This window comes from Sphaerodactylus townsendi, linkage group LG02 (assembly GCF_021028975.2).
Source record: "Sphaerodactylus townsendi isolate TG3544 linkage group LG02, MPM_Stown_v2.3, whole genome shotgun sequence".
NCBI classification, from domain to species: Eukaryota; Metazoa; Chordata; class Lepidosauria; order Squamata; family Sphaerodactylidae; genus Sphaerodactylus; species Sphaerodactylus townsendi.
The window spans coordinates 49,606,634-49,631,672 of NC_059426.1; positions in this window are offsets into that span (position 1 = coordinate 49,606,634).

Here is a 25,039-nt window from a genome sequence, read left to right on the forward strand (position 1 = left end):
ACTCAGGTTGTTATATGTCATTTCAAAACATGAGAGCCAGTGAATAAAACAAAGTAAAATTGTCACCTGCAGGGCAGCGAGTTCTTTGGGAGCCAAAGCAATCTGTTTGGTAGAATTGTACTAAACACAAAGCAGTCTGGCATCCCTATCTTATCTTCAGGCTGAACAGAGAGTGGCTGCCAGTCCACAGCAATAAAACACTTATCAGTTGCTCAAGGAAGTGAATCGGCAGTGAACACAGACTGATATTTAATAAAGGTGATTTTTTTCCCCGCCTAGGAACAATAGTAGAAAAGTTCTGTTGGCTAGGATGCTTATGATATGGAATCTGTGCTTTACTGCAAAGGAAGAAAGGTCAGATTGTCGCAGCTAATTCACAACAATATATGTTTATTTCTACTAGCTTAACAGTCTTGCATTCAATTCAATATTTACACGATCCTGGAAAAGCAGCTGATTCCACACCTCTGTGCCCCTTTTCATGATAATCCATGCAACATGGAACTATTTGCAGAACAGAACAGTAAGGATGCAAATAATTTTAGCCAACATTAGTGGAAATTCCTACCATAAATGTTTGGAATTCAATTCATGCAATGAATCCCCCAGTATGTTGGTTGGTATACATTATTAGCAGAGTTTAGCAGATACCAATAGAGACCCAGATACTAGTGAGTTGCTTTGTATAAAGGATTACTGGTTAAAAGGGTAGGATAACATGGAGATAAAACAATAAATACTATCCTGTACTGTTGCATATTTACAGTAGTCGCAGCACATGGCAGGGATTGACAGAGGGTAGGTCTGACTGAGTTGAGAACAAAGAAAACAAGTTAACTTTATAATTTCAGGTATATGTGCTCACAAACACATAAGGAATGGTTAACAAACTGTCCAATAGCTAATCAATAGGTCAGGTCTTTAGAATATGACCTCAACATCCTGTTTACACACAGCCAGATCATTAGCACTTTCATGACTAGTTGCAACTACCAACAATCCCTTCTCAAATGTTAGTCACACAAGTCCTGCAAATTCAGTTTATTATGCAGATTCTCAAACTTCATTTTGGTAAGTGGCTAAGTAAAAATGTCTGTCACCATCTGTTCTGACAGACAGTACTGGACATCCAGTAAGTCTTTTCTGTAACAGGAGCAATCTTGACAACAATGTGCTTGCTTCCATTCTTGATGCCTTCACTCCTCACCAGAGTAATGCAAGCTTGATTGTCCTCAAACAGGGTGATTGGCCTGAGTTAATCAATGCCAAAGTCCTTCAGAAGATGTATGCTCCCTTCCAGCTCTTTGCATACTCTACAGGCAGATATGCATTCATCCTCAGTAGTTGATCTAGCCACTATTGTCCGCTTTTGACTAGGTCAGCTGATCAAATTGACTTCATAGAAGAAGAGATATCCACTTGTTGACTTGTAATGAGATTTGTCTTCACCCCAATCAGCATCCATACAGTTGTGGATTGTTACAGGGAGAGATGTTGAGCTTTTCTTCCAGGTGATAACCTAGTGAGTGTCCAAGTATGATTATGTTGTAAAGAGTCCAGTTCTTCCTTTACTGCTGTTATCCATTTGTTCCTTTCATACATGGGCAACATCATCATCTCTTTTCAGCTTGTGGGTTCTGCGCATTTGCATAACAGACTCAATCAGTATATCTCTTTGGTAACATTCATTTGGTAGGCCTTTCTGACCACAGTAGTAGTACCGTGTTTCACCAAAAATAAGACAGTGTCTTATATTAATTTTTGCTCCCAAAGATGCACTATGTCTTATTTTCAGGGGATGTCTTGTTTTTCTGTGTTCTGTTCGTCGGGCATGCTTCCAAACAAAAACTTTGCTACGTCTTACTTTCGGGGGATGCCTTATATTGCGCACTTCAGCAAAACCTCTACTATGTCTTATTTTCAGGGAATGTCTTATATTCGGGGAAACAGGGTAGCGGTTTCTCCTTCAGTTGCTCTAAAAGCTCTGAAGCCTAATCAGCTACTGTCTTAGTCAGCCCACCTTCACCTGAGGTGAAAATGGGTCTGAATCCAAAAAGGTTACTTTTTGCACTATTTAATGATTTGCAAACCCAGAACCTTCACTCTTATTTGAACCTGTTGATATCCTATTAAGAAGGAAGACCGAAACCCTACAACATTGAATTAAATGAAATTCTAACAAAATCTATCAAGTATTGTCGAAGGGTTTCACAGCCAGAATCACTAGGATGTTGTGGGTCTTCCGAGTTGTATGGCTGTGTTCCAGTAGTATTTTCTCCTGACGTTTCACCGGCATCTGTGGCTGATATCTTCAAAGGATTATCATTTGGCTTTAGCAAATCACCAAGCCTGGTTATTAGGCTTTCTGGCAACCTTTCTGGTTACATTAAAGCCATTATATTTCACACTGGAAAATATATGGGTCAATATCTCTTCATGCTACCAAGATTCTTTTGCATTAGAACAAAAAAAGGCAATATGTAACCTACAACGTGATTGGACATAGCACAAATATTTAGAATAACACGCAGTGAAATAGATTGGAGGCAGGAAAATTTCTGCCTTCTCTTGAATCTGTCACATGATTCCATGGTCTGTTTAATCTTAAAAACCAAGGCACTGTCATCTTTCTAGATGCTTATGTAAACACTAATACATGCAACTCCTGTGTTTATGTTTCCATCCAATGTATTTTCACTTCCCTTTCACAAAGAAGAAAAGCCAGAAGGAATTACCAGAGTGTAAACTTCTGTTTGTTTTTTAAAGAGCAACTGAGAAGCTACAGGAACGTTCCTATGCTTACTTTTGTTTCTGTTTCAAGTAAGAACATTGTGATAATTCTCTGTCTAAGCATGAGATGACTTTGAAAATATGCCCTTTCTCAGATAGTTTTGTGTGTGTTTTAGAAGTGGGCACTGGTTCATTGATCTACATCTGCACAGTATTTTAGCAAGTGAAGGAGATTAATGATTTAGGAACGCATCATAGTGGTGTTTTAAAACCTGGGCATAAATGGCTACATATGTAATATTTATGAGATGAGCACACTGACCTTTGGGCTGATAAACCATTCAGCATGTTGTGAAGCAATATGAGCAGCTGCTAGAAATATAAGCAGAGATATAGAACCCTCTTTGGTTCATAGCACAGAATTATTCAAAAGGAGAATACCTTGCAAGAATGTCAGATATCCATGTAAATGAGTGATAAGGTTTCTTAGTAAAAATTATGAGAAAGAAAATACTTTTCTGAAGCTTATACAAAGAATACACGTTGAAATCAGCCTTTTAAAATTATCTTGCTGTAGAAACTAGGGCCGTAAACCTAAACAGGTCTGAGTAAGTCCCATGTTCTTCAATGGGATTTACTCCCAGGAAAAGTAACTTTACAACTTCAATTTAAGGATGCAGCAGAAATCATCCTCTATTCTAATAGCAGAGTTGGCCAAATATCTGGATTCTCAAGTCTGGTGACCTGAGCTGTGCATGTACAAGACAGATCTTTCTACAAACCTCAAAAGGGCCCCAGGTTTGCAGAAAAAAGTAAAATATAAAGGGGGGGGGTGGTGGATTTAAAAAACAAAAATGATTAAAGGAGTACCTGTACCTTAAAGCAAAAGATTCCATCAGGGACTGTTGCTTGGCAACCACATCATTCTAGGTTTCAATGTCTGTGAGTAAAAACTAGAGGGAGGGGCCAAGGCTCTTTCCTGGACTATTTTGACCTCTGAGGAAGAACTTACTGGGGCAAGGTCTAAGGTTGTCAGCTCTGGATTGGGAAATTCCTGGAGATTTTTTGATGCAGTCTGAGGAGGGTAGGGTTTGAAGAGGGAAGAGACTCATTGGGATCTGGCCTGGCTAGCATAATGATTAGAGTTTCAGAGTAGAATCTGGGAGACCCAGATTGGAATCCCCATTTTGCTGTGGAAGTTCACAGAGTGATTTAGGACCAGTCTCTTTAAAGTAAATATCTGGAAATGATGTCACCATATCAAGTGGCTGTCCAGAAACTCATCCAACTCTATATTCTTTATGTCACACATAAATGATGTTACCACATCACACATACTTCCTTTCCTCATGCCCTACCCACAAAAGATTCCACTATGGGCTTTTTCCATGGTCAAAAATTGTTGTTGCTGTTGCTGTTGCTGTTGCTGTTGCTGTTGCTGTTGCTGTTGTTGTTGTTGTTGTTGTTGTTGTTGTTGTTGTTGTTGTTGTTGTTATTATTATTATTATTATTATTATTACATCGATTTTATAAACCGCTGTACCTCCTGAAGGGCTCTGAGTGGTGTACAGACCAAACAGAAACAAATAATAAATAGTGAAAAGTACAAAAAGGAAGACAAATCAAATAATACATTTTTAAAAAATCAATAAAATCCAGTAAAATCAGTACTGACAATATGACCCACCCATAATTTGTTGGATGACATCTGGTCCTACTCCTGAGAGGGGATCAGCAAATTGCTGAAGATAGAAACAGCTGTTACATGTGGCATCGAAGGGGGGCAGACACTTTGCGGCCAGCCTCCCCAAAAGCCCAGTTGAACGGCTCAGTTTTGCAGGCCCTGTAGAACTCACCAAGGTTCTGCAGGGTCCTAATAGCTGGAGAGAGAGCGCTCCACCAGGGCCGGGGCCATAAAAGCCGGGTAGAGGCTAGCCGCATTATGGAGTGGTGGGGGACCACCAGTAAGTTCGCCTCTGCCAAATGGAGAGGTCGAATTGAAATGTATGGGGTAAGGCAGTCCCAAAGGTATGAGGGCCCCAGGCCCCAACGGGCCTTAAAGGTCAACACCAACACCTTGAAAACAATCCAGAGTTCCACTGAGAGCTAGCCAGAGCAGGCGGCACAACATGGGGGTGATGTGATCTCTAGCTGAGCCACCCATGAGAAGACGGGCTGCCGCATTCTGGACCAGCTTCAGTTGCCGAATCAGCCGCAAAGGAAGGCCCACATAGAGCGAGTTACAATAATCTAAACTGGACGTGACCGTTGCATGGATCACTGTGGCCAGGTCAGCCCGGGAAAGGTAGGGGGCCAGTCGCTGGGCCTGGCAAAGGTGGGGGGAAGTGCCCCTGGTAGGTCCAAGAGCATACCTGCCATGGTGCTTTTTGCCCTGCTTCTGATTCTCCATGGCTCCCTGGTTCTTCCTGGGAGTCAAGGCAGAGCTGGCACGTTATACCCCAGCTCTTTTCCCACGACCTCAGGGCTTCTCCATTTGCACTGCAATCCTCTCAAGCGCACATGGATTTCTGACAGAGGAGAGGCATGGGGGGCGCCCACCCTATCAAAAGAACACAGATTTCTGATGAAGGGGAGGGGTAGAGAGTGCCTCACCCTCTCAAAAGTACATGGATTTCTGACAGAGGAGAGGGGTAGAGAGCACCCACCCTCTCAAAAGCACTTAGATTTCTGACAGAGGGAAGGCATGGGGAGCGGCCACCCTCTCAAAAGCACACAGATATCTGATGGAGGGGAGGGGTGGAGGACGCCGATTCTGTCCAACCCCCTGTGCCTGTTGATTGGTGGGGTGGCCAGAGCTTTTGCTGCTATGGTGTTTTCCATGCCAGCGGAGTCACATGGGAACATTTCAAAAGAACCTCAATTTTGGGGGATCTTGAAAGCCCCGGGGGAAAGGGAAAATGGCAGTGCAACATGGGGGCAGAGACTGTGCAGCTTCGGGAACCATGGATAATTCCTGGCTTCAGAGGGGTATTTCCCATGCTATTTCACCATGGAGAAATGGCCTATATCACGTCGGCTTCTAGCAACCCTATTCTTGAACCCTTTGTTGGTTTTTGTACTGATATTCTTCTTCAAAAGAAGGCAAAAGGCAGCGATATAGAATTCTGAGTTTTGTTGGGAAAGTTTGTGAAATGGCCCAGCCAGACACAGCTGAGCCCAGGGATTTGTAGGACTCTTCAGACAAAAAACCAAATGGTGGTACGATGCTCCACCCCCAGCTGACAGCAGTGGAATTACAGGAGGAGATGGGTCCTGTAAAGTCAGATCCAGGGCCATAACTGGAAACCAGCATGGAGGCTGTGAGATCAGATCCTAAACCACAGCTGGGAACCTGCTAATAAACCCTTTACCCTCATAGTGGCAGGCCAGCAGCAGGGACTATGGATTGTTTCCCGATACTCAAGTCCCAGTGATACTCCTCCTGAGAAATTTTTGAACGTTTAATAAGGAATGTAACGAGGTGAAAAAAATTAGATTGTTTCCCCCCAATACCCCCTGAATCCCATGAGTGGCACAGGAGAAGGCTGCATAGCAACCTCTTGATCTAAAAAAATAGTGTTTGCCTGGAAGTCCTGCACTGCCCCAGCCCCAACAGCAAAGCCGAGTGTTTGCAGGAGCTGGGCTAATACGACAGCCAGGTGTCAACTATCTCCAGCTGCTAAGGCAGCATCCTGTGAAAAGAGGCTGAAAAACAGGAGGCAGCAACAAGTCTGCTTGCTACTGCCCAAGCCATGTGTGCCTGAGTATTATCTCCTCTGTGCTGACCTTGGCCTGGACTCCTGGATTTGTATTGATTGGATTGCCATTGTTTGGACGTGATGCTCATGAGTAGGAACTATCTTCCCTACTGCAAACAGAGGAAGCAATGTAAAAATAGTATGTCATTAGCGCAGGCATTTCTCATGCCATATAGAACCTGAAGGGCCAGACCTCTTCAATTATGGACTTTAAAAAAATAGCTGAGAAATGTGTTAAATTGTCACCTAACTTTGGGATCAGTTTAAGGCTATTTCTGTAGCTGTCCTTCATTTCATACTCTCATCTAGAAAAAGAAAATCTGCCTAGATTATTCACAGGTTCACTTGCTTCTTAACTCTAATCCAGAATACTTTGTTTAAAATTAGTTCATGACATCAAAATGATACGTTGGACTCGTTTCATTTCTCTTTCTTTGGGAGATTGGATGTCTTCACTAGAAATCTATTTTCACTTTCATTTCTATAGCTATATGCATCAAACACGACCTGTCTTTCTATATGAATCTGTTCCTAATTATTAGTTAACAAGTGGGAACTCACAAGGACTTGTGGGAGGCATCTCGTTTCCCCTTTCTACACTGTTTCCTCTATCCCTTTCCTGAAAGCTTGCATAGTCAGTATCCTCTCCATTTTCCTGCAACCCTAACCCTAATCTGACCCAATGGCCTTGAGCAGTATCACACTAATAAAGTTAAAAATAATCCTAATAACCCAACTCCATACTCATTTACTTAATGATATTATTATATCTTACTATAGTTTTTTTTTTGGGGGGGGGGACTTAGCAACTGCCAAAGTGCCCTTATGATCTATACCTGCTAAGAACACTCTCCAGCATGTATATTTGCCCTCCCTCTCCCTTGAAGACGTGGCAAAATCCATAATTCTATTATATCCGAGTAAAACACATATTGCAAAAGACAACATTCCAGAGTATCAATTCACCCCAACTGACACAAAGATAATCTATACAAGTAAGGAAACATCTTTAATGATGATCCATTGCCTGAGAAAGAATCATGTTTTATCTAGCTAACATACCAGAGCTCCATGTAGCACCTGCACTGTTACATTAGAGTTGAATACTGTAAGAACTTCAGGAGCAGGTTTCCTGCCCTTATTAAAAAAGAGTTGAGTTACAGCCTTAGTGGATATCCAAGCCTTTTTTTTTTTTTTTGCATTTGCAAGATGGACCTTCCATGACAGATTTGATTGGATATCAATGCCCAATAATCAATCTGATTTACTTGCTCCAAATCTTGTCCCCCAGTTTCCCAAGTGAAAACTTTAATTTTATGACATGAGACAATTAGATGACAAAGGATACACAGAGGATTAACAACCTTCCTTTATTATGTCTGAGAGTGGTTAATTTTCTTCTACTGTAGATCATTTACAGTAACTATATTAAAGAGGACTGTTCAATTTGCATTCAGTTTGCATTTGGTATTATTATCCAGAAAGGCATTGGGGTATCATTTTAGATGAAACAAATCAAAACACAAACTAAATAGATATTTTAACATAATTATATTATATTGATAATTCATTATAACTTTACTTGTAAGCTACTTGGAACAGCATTCCTGAGAGGCAGTACTAAAATTTCTTAAATGAACAAATAAAGTTGGCAGTAACACTGGCCACATTTGAAGGAAGGATAGAGTTGTCTACATTTCTGGTGCATGTAAGAGTCAGCCTCCTAGCAGCACTTTTGCACTTAAAAGTGGAGATGTTTAATGACATATGTTTCCATTCAGCATGTATGGACCCAAGGACACGAGAGACCTGTTTTGGCATTCACTGATACCAGATTCTGGAGAAGTCTTTTGGTAGCCATGATGATAGGTATGTATTTCTTTTGACAAAAGATCTAGATTTAACCATCTCTGTCTGGAGCTGTGCTTGGATGCTGTAGCTAAGTGACTGAGGATGAACAAGATAAAAACTGATTCCAGACAAGGCAGAGGTGATGCTGGTTGGGAAACAGATGTTCTTTTTATCCCATTTATAATGTGCAAATCACTGATGCATATGGTAAATAATAATCAACATATTCTAATGTGGTCATATATTTGCAGTGCAAGTTCTTGTTTTGGGAAATTCTTACACTCTTTCAGAAAAAACTCAAAGCAATAATTTGAATTAGTCCAATGTTTCTCCTCAGTACAATATTTGAAACATAAGGCTATAGTAGTTCCAAATTTTTCCATGTTCAGGTAGGATACATGTAATTTTACCTTCATTTGAGAAAATCAGGGTGTATCTGAGGCAAAAAATATGACAAACACAGAGGCACTACAAGCCATAGAACCTTTTATAATGTTCTTCCCTATCTTCATTTCCAGTGGCTTCCTGGGAAATTTAGCTTCTCTCTACCTCTCTTGCTAGAGTTGGACTGGAGAGATGCCCTTTCAAACCATACCAGAAGTAGTACCTGAGAATCTGATCAGTGAACAAATTGTTTGAATTGGTTACTTGGAGGGCTTTGTGCTGGTTCAGCTTCAGGGCCACAGAATTGTTTCAAGTTCAGCTGCAGTTGACCAAAAAAAGAAAAGAAAAGAAAGAAAAGCTCTGAAGTGGTTTTCAGTTTAGGAATAATGGTGATATGGCTCACCGTTCAGACATCTGTCAATTCCGTGATGGGATAATACCCTAGAGTCGAAATTATAGACATGGTGCTGCCACCAAAAATACAGCCTCCTGCCTTGATCTCCTCCTCTTTCCTGTAAAGTCTAGTAAAGCTCAGTGTGTGATGTGATATCATGAGTTTTCTGTCCCCTTGAGAGGCAGCTAATGATCAGGCATGTGGGTGGGGAAACTCACAGCATGATGTTGCCACATTATGAAGTGAAGCTTCACAAGACATCAAAGGGGAAAGGAGGAAAATCAGACATAGGCTGCCATTCCAGCAGATGCCCTTTGTCTGCCGAAAGTTTGGTTCTTTTCTTAGCAGGATTTCTGAAAAGCTGGAATTCCCAAATTGTCTCATGGTGCGTTCTGAATTTTAAAGACCCCCTAGCTTTTTCGAAGCACTGACATAGACATACTCAGTGGATTGATGAAAACAGCTTAAGTGATTGATTTGTGGAAGTAACTAGTAATCAAATCCTTTCCTAACTCCTTTTGAGTTGTTGGGTCATTACCCAACAACTCAAAAGGAGTTAGGAAAGGATTTGTTTTTTAAAAAATGTGATTGAGTTTCTTGACTCTATACCATACAGTATTGGGAAAAAATAGTAAGTGCCTATTTTGTCATTGAAACACTACGTTTGGTCTCAGGAGAGCGTGGTGTTCTGAATGGCTGGTGAAAATTTGGTGTTCTGTATCTTAGTGTGATGATGAAGGATGACTTCCTACTTAACAGGTCCAATTTCATATAAAGCTTATTTCATGAATATTTGGGGATTACTGTTAAAGAAGCTTATTTTAATCTGGCTTGTCTAATGAGTACCTTATAGGCATCTAAATATCAAAGTAGATATTTTTAGTACCAAGTAATGATGTTGTATTTCATGTCATGAGGAGTGAAATGAACACAGGGATGTATGTACGTTACTGTATTTCTGCACTTTATGACAAGGGGCTGGTTTAATATTTTAAATATACACAGAAGCTTTATTCTGTCTCATGCATGAGTTGTGAAAGAAGATACTCCATTGTTCACTGGTCCAATTTCAAATTTAAATATAGATTAGCTTAATTTTTCTATGCAATCAGGTAAATTAATGAGAGGGGATAAAAACAATATGCAGTAATTGCATTTTTTGAAATAATTTCTTCTGTGCCTTAAGACTGTTCTTTCTGTGGAAGATGCTGAACCTTGGTGTCTGAATAGAGGTACACTCTGCACTGCACAAAAAAGACATTTGTAGGGTTTTTTTTGGAAATCTTAGCCACTCAGAATCTACCAGAATCTTAGCCACTCGGAAGACAGGTCTATCTCCCATTGAAAATCACTGTGTTGACCTGCCCTCTGCAGACCCATTGCTTCTCAATTTGAGGTAGATTGATCTTTTGAGTAGCTAAGATCCTCATATTTGTGTCTGCATAGCTACAGAGATAGCTCACTGAAATTTTTTTAAAAAGGAAAACTATATATTGCCCGAATTGGCAGGAGCAGCTGAGTACAACTATGTACTCATAGCATGGCTGGGTAGTGTGGTAGCCAAGTTTGCAGATGATACCAAATTATGTAGGGTGGTGAGAACCACAAAGGATTGCGAAGAGCTCCAAGAAGATCTTTTTAAATTAGGTGAGTGGGCTAAGAAATGGCAAATGCAGTTCAATGTAGCAAAATGTAAAGTGATGCACATAGGGGCAAAGAATCCAAACTTCACATACGGGGTAAGTGCTATCAGTCACAGACCAGGAAAGGGATTTGGGCGTCTTAGTTGATAGTTCCATGGGAATGTCAACTTAACACATGGCAGCTGTGAAAAAAGCAAACTCTATGCTGGGGATAATTAGGAAAGGAATTGATAATAAAACTGCAAAGATTGTCATGTCCTTATATACAGCAGTGGTGCGACCGCACTTGGAGTACTGTGTTCAGTTCTGGTCACCACATCTCAAAAAGGATATCGAAGAGATAAAAAAAGTGCAGAGAAGGTCAATGAGGATGATTGAAGAATTGGAGTACCTTCCTTATGAGGAGAGGCTGCAGTGTTTGAGACTCTTTAGTTTGGAGAGGAGACATCTGAGGGGGGATATGATTGAAGTCTATAAAATTATGCATGGAGTAGAAAATGTTGGCAGAGAAATTTTTCTGTCTGTCTCACAATACTATGCAATTGTCTAGCTAAGCTGTTTTGTGTGATTTGGAGCTTTTATATCATAGTCCCAGGGAGTTGGGTTTGGACCAAACAATTTGATCAATTTGCTACTTACTTTGAAGACAAAATAATCCAGGTTTTGGTTAAGATACCATCATGGATACATGTTCAGATGTTGCAGGAGGAAGCAATGAAGTATGATTTCTCTGGACCTGGTACAAATTTATGGAGCATGTGCACATACCAGTGCATATAATTAGAATTAAACAATGCAAACAATTGGTTCTGGTGGGTTTTCCAGGCTGTGTGGCCGTGGTCTGGTGGATCTTGTTCCTAACGTTTTACCTGCATCTGTGGCTGGCATCTTCAGAGGTGTATCACAGAGGGAAGTCTGCTACACACTGTGTCCAGAGAACGTTAGGTACAAGATCCACCAGACCACGGCAACACAGCCCGGAAAACCCACCAGAACCAGTTGAATCCAGCCATGAAAGCCTTCGACAATACAATGCAAACAATGATGATGAGATCCTGTTTCTCACAGGCCAGTGAAGTGGCTGCACACCAGCATACATGATGCCGGTGGAGCCCCAGGATCATTCACGCACTTCTGTGCCGGCAGCCCTGTAGCTGCTGAAGCCTGCAGAGGTGCCTCCGCATGGAGGTGCCTCCTGCTTTTAAAAAACCTACATGCCCCCACAGCCACGGTGATGCCCCGGGGGTTGGAGGGCAGTGTGGGCGTGACTCCTTGTCCCTGCAGAGCTGTGCAGGGAGAGCAGGTTAAAAAAAAGCAGCGCCTCTGACCCGGTGCCATTTGCTCAGCACCGGGGTGCAAAACGCTGTTTTTGAAAAACCTCGCTCGTTCTAAAAACAGCATTTCCCTGCCGGTTGTGGGAGGGGAAGCACAGTGCTGCCTTGAAAGCAGTGCAGCTTGATTATGTGTTTAAATGCTTTTGGATTGCAGAGGTGGTTTCCCCCAGCTGTTGTTTGGATAATAACTTAGTTTAGTATTGAAAAAGCAGTTCCATTAATTCCAGCAGATGGCTTCAAGATTACTAGAACTTCCCACACAGAACATTTTGTTGGTGGGATTTCCATATTTCAATGTGGTATCACTATGTTTGTTATTTTGTAGTGGTATAATTTATGCACCGTTATTGTCTGTATTTGGGGTCTATCTGCTCATGAGCACAATCTGCGTTCATCAGAATCTGATTATTCTGTCTGAAAGGGTACCCAGACCACAGACAATTACTTTTATTTCCCAAAATGCCTCCAAAGTATAACTTAAACTGTCCTGGCAGGATTACCTATAGTACGGGGGGTGGGGGTGGGGGGGATGTCCTACCTCTTTAATAGAAGCGTAATGTGCTGAAATGGGTAGCTGAACTTTTTTATGGCATATAGGTAAATAGCACCACATGGTAAATAACATCCCATTAAGCCTCTGTTAAAGAGATAGATTTTTTCTTCTTCAGGCTAGTCAAGTGACCGTATCAGCCAATCAGAACAGCATTTTTGGTGATCTTTTGTTCAAATATTTAATTTTGGACATTTTTTTCAATTTATTAGAACATTAAAAATGGCCCATCAGCTTTATCTCTTGTAGGCTGCAAAGTCAGATCAAGTTTTTGAATTCATCCAGCAAAAGTCCATTAGAATCCATAGATTCTTTGTTTAAAATGTTTGACTTTGCTTGGTCTTCTCCTTCCTATTTATTACTTTATTGGATTAATGGAAAATTATTTTTGGAGCTAATTTAAATTACATTGTTCTTTCTGATCTGGTAGATTAGATGAGCCAAGATTTCATTTATTGCCAAGCAAAATTTAGAAAAAAATGTTTATTTTAATTAGAAGGTAGTAATTTGCTGGTTTGGAAAAAAAGGGGGGAATGGTTTTTCCTAACGGATCAAACTCACCTATTTATTGTTTTTATGCTTACTTCGCATAAATAGATTTACTTTGTACTATCTGTGTGTCATTAATTATCTAGCCATCATTCATGCTGAATGCATTAACTTACTTTCCTATTTTAGTTTTTAATGCCTCATGTGCTGTTCCAACACTGTAGGATTTCAATAATTGGATTTCTCTCCCTCCAGTTTATCCCAGGGAATACAGATTATTGTGCTGCTCTGTTGGATGCTAGATAGGTCTATCTTTTCTGGTTACTGCAAACTTCTGTTCAGGGTGAGAAAAGGCAATACATATTTCATGATATAAATTTTAGTTGCTCAGGCTATTTTAATGATTTTGGCTTTGTATGCTCTGATGAATGTAATAATTTCACTGCTAAAATGTAAATAAATGAACACACAAAAGCAGCAAGGGACAGAGAAGACAACCTTATTTTACGGGGAAAGGAGAAATCATTACCTTCACTTCCAGAGATGCACCCAAAGAATAACATCAGGCATCCTAGTCACCAAATAACCATATCGGCCAATCAGAATGGATACCTTACTTTTAGGTGTATACATCAGAGAAAAAATTTCCCAAAGTCAGAGACAAATTTCACAAGTGAACAGAAGACTCCTTGTTGTTAAAGAGAAGTAAAGCGAGAGAATCCATGGCCTGGATCTCATTGACTGTACCATTTTCATGTTTATAATGAAGAGGTATTAGGTCTTTTATTGTTCTTCTACTGGAGGATGAAGTGGGAAAGGATTCCAGTTCTTTTCCATGACTCTTTCTCCATCAACAGATGTCCAGTGCAGAGAGAGGTCAGCTTTGATTGTGGGTATCTTGTACTGGGAACTAGAGACTAAGGATCCTTTGGTTTTCTGTCCCCCAAGCTTGCCAGAAGGAACACTGGCTAAGTTGATGGAGGTGATCTTGGATTTTTAAAATTTACTTCATCTAAAGCCTATCAGTTTCCCCAGTAAGAATCCTAAGTAGCCTACATCATTCTCCTCTCCTTCATTTTATCCTCAAAATGACCATGTGAGGTAGGTTAGGCTGAGAGTATGTGACTTTCCCAAGATTACCCTACAAGCTTCCATGGTAGAGCTAGGATTCAAACTTGATCTCTTGGATCCTAACCACTACACCACAACATCTTTGCTATTAAGGGCTCAAAGGATTATTGTTCTTGAGGATTTCCACATACACTCTAAACCTGCTGTCAGGTCAAACTCAGTACTTCATGGCTGCCATGACAACCATGAGTCTGTTTCATACTGCAGTGGGCTCAACACACACACACACACACACTTTTCTGCACTGAGCAGGTTATTGGTGACCAGATTCGGGAGCTGGATGTTTAGCCTTTGTTATGGTCAAATCACTGTCTTCTGAAGGCATGGCTGAACTTGCTTCCTCCTTACTACAAAGGTGGTTGACTGATTTGAACAGTCTGCCCTCAGAAAATAATGGATTCTGTTAGTTTGCAGGTGGCTCTGAAGATTGAGAGATCCTCCCTCGTGTCTCTTTAGAGGCCCTTGTAGCTGCATAAAATGTTGAACGGGCTAGGGTCATAAACAGGATCACTTAGCATGCTCTTCTGTGCTCTAGTAAGTGCTTGGCTACATGGTTTTCAGTGAACTGGGGGATATGAAACAGATTGTGAGATGACTGGAGTTACATTGGCAGAAAACTCAGGATGAACTGGATACTGCATTCCATAGAGCCCATTTGAAGATCTGTGAGGTAGCACTGATTATGATGAAGACTTTTTCTCCACCACAGTTAAGTCAGCCAAGTCTCATCCAGACCAATTGTTTAAAATGGTTCATGACTTTGTAATAGCTATGTCCAACGCTGCCTACAAGTCCTTTTGTTATGGATAGATTTAGTCGGATGCTGATGGGTCTTTGGGGTATGAGAGCCATCATTTGTGGTCTTTACCTGGGCCTCTCCAAAATCACGCAGGGAAAATGTTCCAGAGATGTTAGTTTAAAACATTAATACCTCACTGACAGAGGACAATCTTCCTAGACCTATGAAGGAGGGCAGTTATTGATCATTGCTTAAAAACCTTAATTGGATAACACTGAGCCAGACAATTATAGGCCAGTATTCATTTTACTGTTTCAGAGGAAGGTGAAGAGTGTGTTGTGACAGAACAGCACCAGATGTTATTGGATGATGATTGGTCCTCACTCCATTTCAATCTAGCTTCAAGTCAAAATTTGGAACTGAGATGCCTTTAGTTGCTTGGACAGGAACCAGTCACCCCTGCTGATATGTTAAACCAATCAGTGTTGTTTAACACCTTTGCCCAGTCCATTCTTACCTATTATTTAAAATATGAATTTGGTGTTAAAGGATTTGACAGTGGCGGGTTCGGCCCATCCCCTTTGGATGGGGCTAAAAGTATTATAAATACATAACTTGTACGTTCTGGAGAATCAACCATCCCAAAAAATCATAATGGATAATAAATATGTGCATTCTCTCCCCATCCTATATGTGCAATTTGCCAATGTTCTATCACATTGTGATATAACCCAGTAACAGAATTAAAAGCACAGTTATGTCCATGAGCATAGTTTTAATTTTAACAGCACTTACATACCTGCAATTTGATATTACAAGATATCCCGAACACTTGAAAATTAGACATTTGAGATGTTTCCATTGACTCAGTGGATATGTTTCCTTACATGGTTAATATACTTCTACATTAGTTAGGATACTGAAACATGAGCCCAGAGCCCAGATGCCCATAATATTAGAAATGGCTGAAAATAAAACAGTTCATATCTAATATTTTAAACACTAATAGGTGACCTAAAATTACTCAAGGAATTCTTTTTGTTGGCATGACATGTGCTTGAAACTTGATGAGAATTAAATTCAAAATGGCTAGAAGTAATTTTTTAGGAACTAAAAAATTTAAGAAAATAAAAGGAATAATTACAATTAATAGTACATACAATAAGTTTTTGTGGCTCTGTGCTTAATCTGTGATATTTACCCGTGATATTTGATAAATTTATTTATATTGTTCAAGGATTGATAATCAACCTTTCTACCAGATTCTTTGTGATTTTAATAATATTTTATACTGAATCTATGTACTTTGACCTTTGAAGAAAACCTATCAGGTTGAAGTGCATCAGACCAATCCATGTAACAATTGCAATCAATTTATTGTGATGATATCATTGGAGATACAACCTTTTGATCCAAATTTCTACTGAATTATTATTATTTTAGGAGTTTAACAATGTTTTAATACTGTTTCTTTAAGCATTGTGCAATAATAACATATTTTGTATATTATTAATTTTAATTATTCCTTCTGCTCTTTGCAACCTTTTTTGGCTCCTGGCTTAATATATAGGTTGGGTTCTGATTTCCATTCTTTTTTTTTTTTTGCATGCTAGAGGTCATTTTTACCCAGGGCACATCTGTACATGTTAGCTGACAGGAAACCGTTTCCCAAATTCAGCAGGCAGTTTAGGAACTAGCAAGCAATATTATTTCAGCATGTACTTTCATAAACTGAATTATATAAACCAATATTAGACACATCAATTTGACTCTCATATTACTTAATTAAGCTGGCTTCCATGTTACTAGAAATGTCATGCAATATTGTGCCATCTATTCATTAAACGAATTCTGAAGTTTAATCTAAGCACAACAAGTAATGAACAGCTGTGTATATTTATTATAATAAGTTTTCTTTTTTAAAAAAGATTGAAAATTCAACATGAAAGCTGGAGACTATATTAAATGCTAGTAGGAAAAAAACCTGAGGATTTTTCAGATGGCTAGTGCTGCAACATCTATTCTTCAATTAAATGCTTTCTTCCACTGTACAATATTAAAGCGGATAGTTATTTGGAAATCTTGTACCAGCTTGCAAAGGAAATGTTTTTATGGCAAGGTGTAGCATATCAGTCTGCCAAGGAAATACCTCTCAGGAAGAGTGTCACACATCAAATCATTTTTCTCCTTTTGATAGTTTACTGTGTAATCCAAAGGTGGGGGGGAGCAAAATTGCTTTGGAAGTGGCGTGGCCCCTGTGGTGGCATTAGTGCCCCTTGCACTGTCCAAATGGGCATGGACGCCAATGCAGGGGGCCTTAATTAGACACAAGAGACCCGCATAGCAGCACAATGCCTGGGCACAATGAAAACTCAATGCTGGTGCTCCTCTGATGCAGGAGCCTGCTCCAGCTTGCATGGGGGTGTTCCAGTGGGAGTTCCCAGGGACAGAGCCAAATTTATTTGACTTCCAGTGCTGTTCTGGCTCACGAATGCCCCCATTTCTGAGTGCAGATTTACCTCATCAAAAAGAGTGGTGTAAGCTGTTTGTCCTCAATGGGGCTTTTTGCCAGCCAATGGCTTTTGTTCTGTGCTGCTGAATGTCTCTTTGGAAGCAGAGCAGTGGTGCTATGCCCAGCCGCCATTGTTCTAGCCCTCCCTCCTTTGGATTGGGCTTCCTGTTTCCTATTTCTGTGGTTTCAGAAAATGTAAATGTTTCATTTTGGGCTAGGCAAAAGTAGATTACAAGTCTGGCTAGTAACCTTAAGACTGTTAGGGAGCAGAGAAGCGTTTGGTATATAAGAATGTAAGAATCCAAGAGTACTGATGGAGATGGGTGAGAGGCAGGTTGCCTCTGCCAGAGCTTGGGATTCATTCTAGTTGTCTTCTTCTTTTTTGCAAATGTATCAGGAGCCTGGAGCTTCTTCAGTAACCTAGCTGAGATACATTTCTATATTGGGCTGGTAAAAGAAACACTATCTTGTGACATAAGTTGGACATAGGTTTAATGGACTTATGTCATCAAGAAGGTGGTATAAGTTCCAAACTTCGGCCTCTGGTGCAACAGGGAAACCGCAGGGTGAGAGTTGACCAGCATTGGCTCCTCCCTTGGCCATGTCCCTGGACTGCCCCTGTTACACTGGCAGTGGTGGAAGTGCAGAGATGCTGGAATGGTATTCAGTGTTACATCCCACTACCATGGAGGGCCATAGTGACATGCTGCTCCCAACAGTGGATGGACCCCTTTGGATGGGGTCACCAGATGAAGAAAGAATAATAGCATGGAGTGAACTTAGAAAAGAAATAATTCAGGTGTTCAACTCATGTGGGGAGTAGCATCATATACTGATAGATTTGCAGATAGGACAGCAATGAGACTAGTTATTCTAAATAAATTGTAATGTTTATTTTAACTGTTCCATTATAGGAGCTAAATGACATGTTGCATGCATCCTTATACTTTTATCTGATGCTTGCCTTAAAAAAGCAACATTAAGAAAGTATTGAAGTCCTGGTTCTTAATAGAATCTCTTTTGTCTGCCCAAATTGCCAGCAATATTTGCAGTACCAACAGATGGGGAAAATTCACAGTCTGTGAAGTAAGGAGGTTTTTCTGAAGCCTGTCATTGCCAGTGGCATTCTGTTCCCTTTTGTGTACCTTGGCTGTGCCCCATTCAGGCAAGGAGGTGGCCTTCCTGTCCTCTTCGTACTGATTCAAACAGCAGGCTATGATACTTCATTACTTAGCAGATGCCATCCAACTTGCCATTATTCTGCATTGTGGTACATAGGATGAAGCTGTTAGATTACTTAACTATTAAATTAATCTGGTCACTCTAACCGAAGGAAGGAAAAGGAGTACAGAGAGGATGAAAACAATGATGGGGGAGAAAAAAAAGAGAGTGTGGAAGTCAGAGGCCAGTAGGAATCTGCATTATAGTATATACAAGCTGAAAAAATACCCAGTATTTATTTCAGCTAAATGCTCGTTAGAGAATCCCCTATGCAACTCGATTATCTCAATACTGGAAAAATCTGAAAAAAATTGGTTAATTTGGGTTTATTCAGCAAAGCTGAATAAAAGTAGTTAAAGATCTCCTTTTTCTCTTCATTGGAGATTTTCAGGGTAACAAGAGGGAGGGGGGATGAAGCATTTTCATAAGCAAATGGGATAACACATTATGGGGAGCTGTACTGCGTGCCCAATAACCTTGTCCCCCCTATTAGCAGGTCTCCCAGGGAACAGGATGGAAGGGTGAAAGGAGTCAGTTGTTGCAGGCAAATAAAATAGCATGTTAGGAGGAACAGTACTCTTTGTCCTATCATGGCTGTTGTTTCATAGACTGGTTTTCTTTTCAGTTCTTCTGAGCATGGGCAAACAGCATAAAAGTAGGCCTTTCATCTTATCATTACAGTGAGATGTTTCTGGAGTGAGAACTGCTAAGCTTCAGCTGCTGCATATAGCCTCAGGAGGTCTGCTGCTGTTCATGAGTCTGTAACAGGAGCTGGATTGGTGGTTGGTCCTTTGCTTTTGCTGTTGAGTTGCTTGCATTATTCTGCTGTTAAACTTGTGGGTTTTTTTGTACTTTTATCACCTCTAGGCTGGTGATTAAAACAAACAACTCCAGTTTTAGCCAAAACATCACATAAAAATAATTACATTCCTACAGGTTAAATATTGTTTAAACAGTATTGTTATCCGAAGTGGTGGAAATCTGTCCCTTTTAGAGTGCGGAATAGTGAGAGCAGACTCTTCACTTAGCAAAAGGTTTGGCAAGCTCAGGGTCTTTGTTACCTATGTATACTAAAGTCAGCTTTTGCAAGAAAATCCGGAGGAAGCAAAAATAAAGTTTAAGAAACTTATTTAGGGAAAATTGGGGTACACAAGCACTTAATAATCAAAGCAGTAGAACACACACACAGTTCTTGGATATAAACAGTGTTTTTAAAAATATTTGAAAATTATTTTTCAACATATATTAAACAGATCAGAAAAAGAAAAAAGAAAATGGATATAAGCAGTGTTGAGTGGATAGGTTTGGAATAACTGAAGGGAATTGGGGAGTAAGTGTTATAGTCACCTGATTTTGGAGCAGAATGGTCTGATGAACAGAGCTGAGTGGTCTGCGCTTCATTCTGGTAGAAGAAAGAAAAATGTGTTGTGGGACAATATCAACAGACAGAGAAGTGTCCAAAGACATTGAACAATGGCTACTGGGAGAGGGGGCTTCTTATAGGGAAAATGGGACCCTTGGGGTTATGCAGAATGGCCCTTATTCTCCCAGGACAAAGAAGAGTCCTGCCTTTCTGAGTAAAGACAACAGACAGACATCAACCTTTATGGTTTGAGTCATTAACCTAGTGGTGAGGCATTAGCAGGATGGGCCAAGCTTGGGAATGCCTGAAGGTGGGAGGAAACTTATGAAATTACAGTTTCTATAACAATAGCAATGTAAATGATGTGGCTGTTAGAGAGAGGTTAGTCAGATGAAGTATTGGGTTGCTACAACACTAGCAGGAACCCTTTGGGCAAATACATTAGCAAATCCTTTGTCTTCATGGGGTGGATAGTCCACGGCTGGAGATGGGAAGTGACAGCTTCCAGGACAGAGGCACTGTTAATCCCTTCAAGAAGGTTGTGAGATAGACATTTTGCATGGCAGATAAGGGTGAGGACATATCCGGGCAGGTTTTTCTGTGTCCTTGTGGGTACTCTAGCCAAAGCAGAGGATGGGCTCTCTATTTTGGCACTTCACTGCAAGGCACTACAAGGGTTGGCAGGAGTAGAAACACTGCTGTCTTAAAAGTAGGGTCCCCCCAACCCACCAAGGGTCACTCTGGTATCAGTATGATGAACCAGAAATAGTGTGGAGGAGATATCCATTGTTCTTCTGAAGGTATATTGGCTGAAATAATAAAAGTCTTCTACAGATCATGCTTGAACAACCAACCTCTTTCTTGTTACACAAGAATGCTTCAGAATTTCCAGTTTGTGGCTGGGGTACCTGATATCAAGATGCATTAATAAACCATACCTAATTTTAACCCTATCCTCCCACTTTCTTGCTCAGACTTCATGGCAAATCTGTGATGAAACTGGAATAGGTGAGATCCTCAGACAAGTTTACTTCTGAAATACCTCCTCACTGAAAAAGGCAGTAATGCTAGTTAAAATGGGAGGCAGAAGATCCAACATGAGTTGGATTGACTCTATCATGCAAACCATGGCCCTCAGCCTGCAAGACCTGAGCAATGCTGTTAACAGCAGAACATTTTAGAGTTCATTAACTCATAGGGTCACTATAAGTTGGAAGTGACTTGACTGTACACACCTGATCACAACAAGATCACATTACATCACATCAAGCCTGAATGCTCCCTAGAAGCTAAATTGACCAAGCTGAGGCTTGTGTACTTTGGCCACATTATGAGGAAAGAGTCACTGGAAAAGGCCATAATGCCAGCAAAAATTGAAGGCAGCAGGCAAAGATGAAATGGATTGATTCCATCAAGAAAGGCAAGGGCCCTCCATTTGCAAGACCCGCGCATGGCTTTTAACAACAGGACTTTTGTAGGTCACTAACTCATAGGGTTGCCATAAATTGGAACTTGCTACAGTGCACATTATGCGCACATGCACGCACACACACGGACCCAGGCTCACATCTCTTCTTCCTTCTCTGCATAAGGCTCCCCTCACCAGGTTTGCTTCTGTTTCTTCCCCTACCCCAAGAAATCATAGACTTACCTGCCTCCCAGGTTGCCTTTTCCTCCAGCCCTGACCCATCACTCACTGCCTGGGAGGAGGAACCAAATTTTGAAGCTGCCAGAGGCAGCAGGGTTGGCAACACCCCCAGGGGACAGCCATGTGGCCAGGAAGGCTCCTTGCCTTGGTGTGCTGGGGCCTGCCTGGGGGCTGTGCACACACACAGTGCTCGGTCTTTCACAGAGTTGGCCTCTGCATCACATGTTGTATTGCTTGCTGCATCCTGGCAGAAGTCACACAGGATGCTGAGGAAGGGTAGCATGCATAGCAGCTGGGTGGGCAGCCACACTCTGGCTGTTGTGGCAATACCCCACTGCCCAAAACAGCTGCCCCTAGATCTGACTCTGGTATGCTCAGGTTGGTGGAGTCCAGAATGAAACCTGATGGACATACTAGATGAAGTGGGGGGTGGGGGGGAGTAGTTTTTGCTACAGCATCTTAGTTTTCCAAGTAAAGTCCACCAGAACCAAAAGATGCCTGATATGGGTAAATTAACCCCAACTCCAGACTTAACCTTGAAGATGGAAACTCTGAGCTGGAATAAAAGGATGCCAAGGATCAATGCTATCTGTTGCCTCCAAGAGTCTGTCATTCTACACTCTTACAAAAGCTTCAATAGGGAAAACATTTGGACTCCCAATGTCTCATAGACCCTCATGGAATCTCTGCTGATTCATCGGTCTCCTCCATATGAAGACAGAGGCACCAGGGATCCTAAAAGGACAAAATTCTGGGGGCCTTGAAGCCAAGCAAATCATGTTGTTTGTTGCCACATGATATTTAGGTTGAATCTTTGCAGTATGAGGAGAGCCCAATAGTGGGTCTTGTCAGTTCTGGTGGGAGAAACTGTGCAAGAATAATGTTTTAAATGCTATTATGGTACACTGCTGTAACATTTTTTATTATGAGATATTGCGTTGGCTTAAATATTAAAAAGTAATCAAAGTCAGAGCTGATCCCAAACAATGCCAAGAACTGTGGAAGGGATAAGGATAAAAGGCCTGCTGCTCTAACAATGTCCAAAGGCAATCCCATTTACTCATTAAACCCAAAGGGTTAACTTGCATAACTCTAGAATGTAATGTGCTTCATGCAGAAAAAAGGTGCAATGAAACAGGTGCACACTGTAACGTAAAAGGGGGACACCACCCTGTCTGGGGAACACAGACACAGACAGAAAGAAACACTGGAACAGATTTTAAATGAACAAAACTGAGAATGTTTATTTATGGCTTGAAAGAGGCTTCTCAGGTGATTTGAGAGGTTTCAAAAGCTTGTCGGTTACAGAATAAGTTTGTCTTAAGCTTAGCGGTTGCAGAAGGAAAAACTTATTTCTTGAGATGTTACCTCACAGACACTAGATGGTCTCTGTTCCACACACCCCTTTCTCGTTCATATACCCCAAGTCTAAGTCTGGTAGGACTGGCACACACTAGCCACCTACCCTATCAGTCCCCTACTCGGGCCTAAAATGCCCCCTTTCGGACTGGACTTCTGGTGACTGGGTTTAGAACAGGGGACGGACAGACTATGTCTGGGCAGGCTAGCTGCCAGGCACCTGAGCGGCGGTTCACACTCCACCAAGACTCAGGGCCTTCCACACACTCCCTCAAGCTTCCTCAGCTTGAGTCAGAAATCCTTCTCTGTCAGAGCTGACAGACTGCCCAACTCTGCTCTGCTCTCTGACAGCCTCTGATCAGAACTGAACTCCACTCTCCGTGCTGTAAGCCCACTGGCTCCCCCTAGCTTTTTCCAAACGTTACTGGACCCTTTTTCAACCAATCAGGTTGGTTCTCTACTTGTGGAGCCTTTTTCTCTTTTTCTGGCTGTTGCTAAGGCCTTCTCCCTTTGGCCTGCTGTACGCCAGCCCTTCAGGGTGGGGCAAGTTCGTTACACACACCACGCAAGAGCTGCAGATAACCCACAACAATAAATGCGCTACAGGGGGAAATGTGGGGAGCTTTGCAGAGCTCACTGTATTTTCAGCAGTGTTTCATGTCTGTTTTTAAACTATATGCATGTTAGGTAAATGTAAATATCTAAGTGCAGAGGCTACCCATTGCTTGTGTTTCTCACTGACAGACAACTTGCGTATTCCATGTACTCCAATATCTGGTCGTATGGTTCTGAAACTTAGATCCCAAGTACTGCCAAGAATAACCATCTTATTATCAATCACTGTTAATGCTGTATGCCAGTGGCACTGAATGACAACTACTGTACATAGAACAAAGGTAAGGCTGTAAGTCTGTTTGAAGGTTTATTGGCTGTCAGGTGGAATTTGTTGTATCTATAATATCAGAGGGTAAAATACAAACACCGGAGCCTATTAAAATGTACTTGACAGTGATCTAAAACTTCAGCAAATAAAAAATGACCGATGAGAGGCCATACACAATGAAAACTTCCAGAACTAATAAACTTGGCTGAAAAAGATAAAGATTTACTATGTACAAGGGAGGACTCAAATCTCAAGGTTCACTGTTAGAATGCTGAGTCAAAACACTGTAGCTTTTCACTCTGTTAATTTGTTAACCATGGACTGAATCCTACGTAAACATATCAAATACTTCCTTCCAACGGACCCTGCTATCATCAGCCTGTGCAATGTTTAAATGGATAGGATAAATCCAAAGATATCTTTTAATTGGTCAGATCTGATCAGGTTTTCAAAATGTCACCTACATATTCCATTCTGTTAACTTATACCATTAATTCAATATAATTCTAAATTTACAATAAAACGACTTCTTAGTTATGCACTTTCTGAGTGACCTCCATGAGATGGGCAACCCAATCCAATGCAGGAGGGCAAATTGGCCGATGGAGGTGGCACGGGGCTGCACTGGCACGTTTGGCCCCTCTGCTAGCATAAGGGGCACCCTTACCAGCAGAGAGCGCAAAGGCACCGAAAGTCAGGCAGCGCTCAGCTCCATGGTAGTGTTATGGCCCAGTCCAGCATGTCTGGGGACCCCTCAGAAGAGCTCAGATAGGAAGAGGACACAGCTTTGGCCCCAGAGTCCCAGGTAATGCTTGCAGACTTTGAACCTGAGCCTCCTGCAGTAACTGAAACAATTGCACTGGTGGGTAGATGGGATATCTACTATAAAGGGGGTTTGTAGTCAAGCTGTGTTGTGGCAGCAATGTCATGCATGGACTCGCAAACCACTGTTTATGTTTCTGGTGGCTGAATCCAGTTTTCATCTTGCTTTGGACTCTGGACTGGATTCTGTTTCACCTTTCTGTACTTGGTACTTGATTCCATTAAACT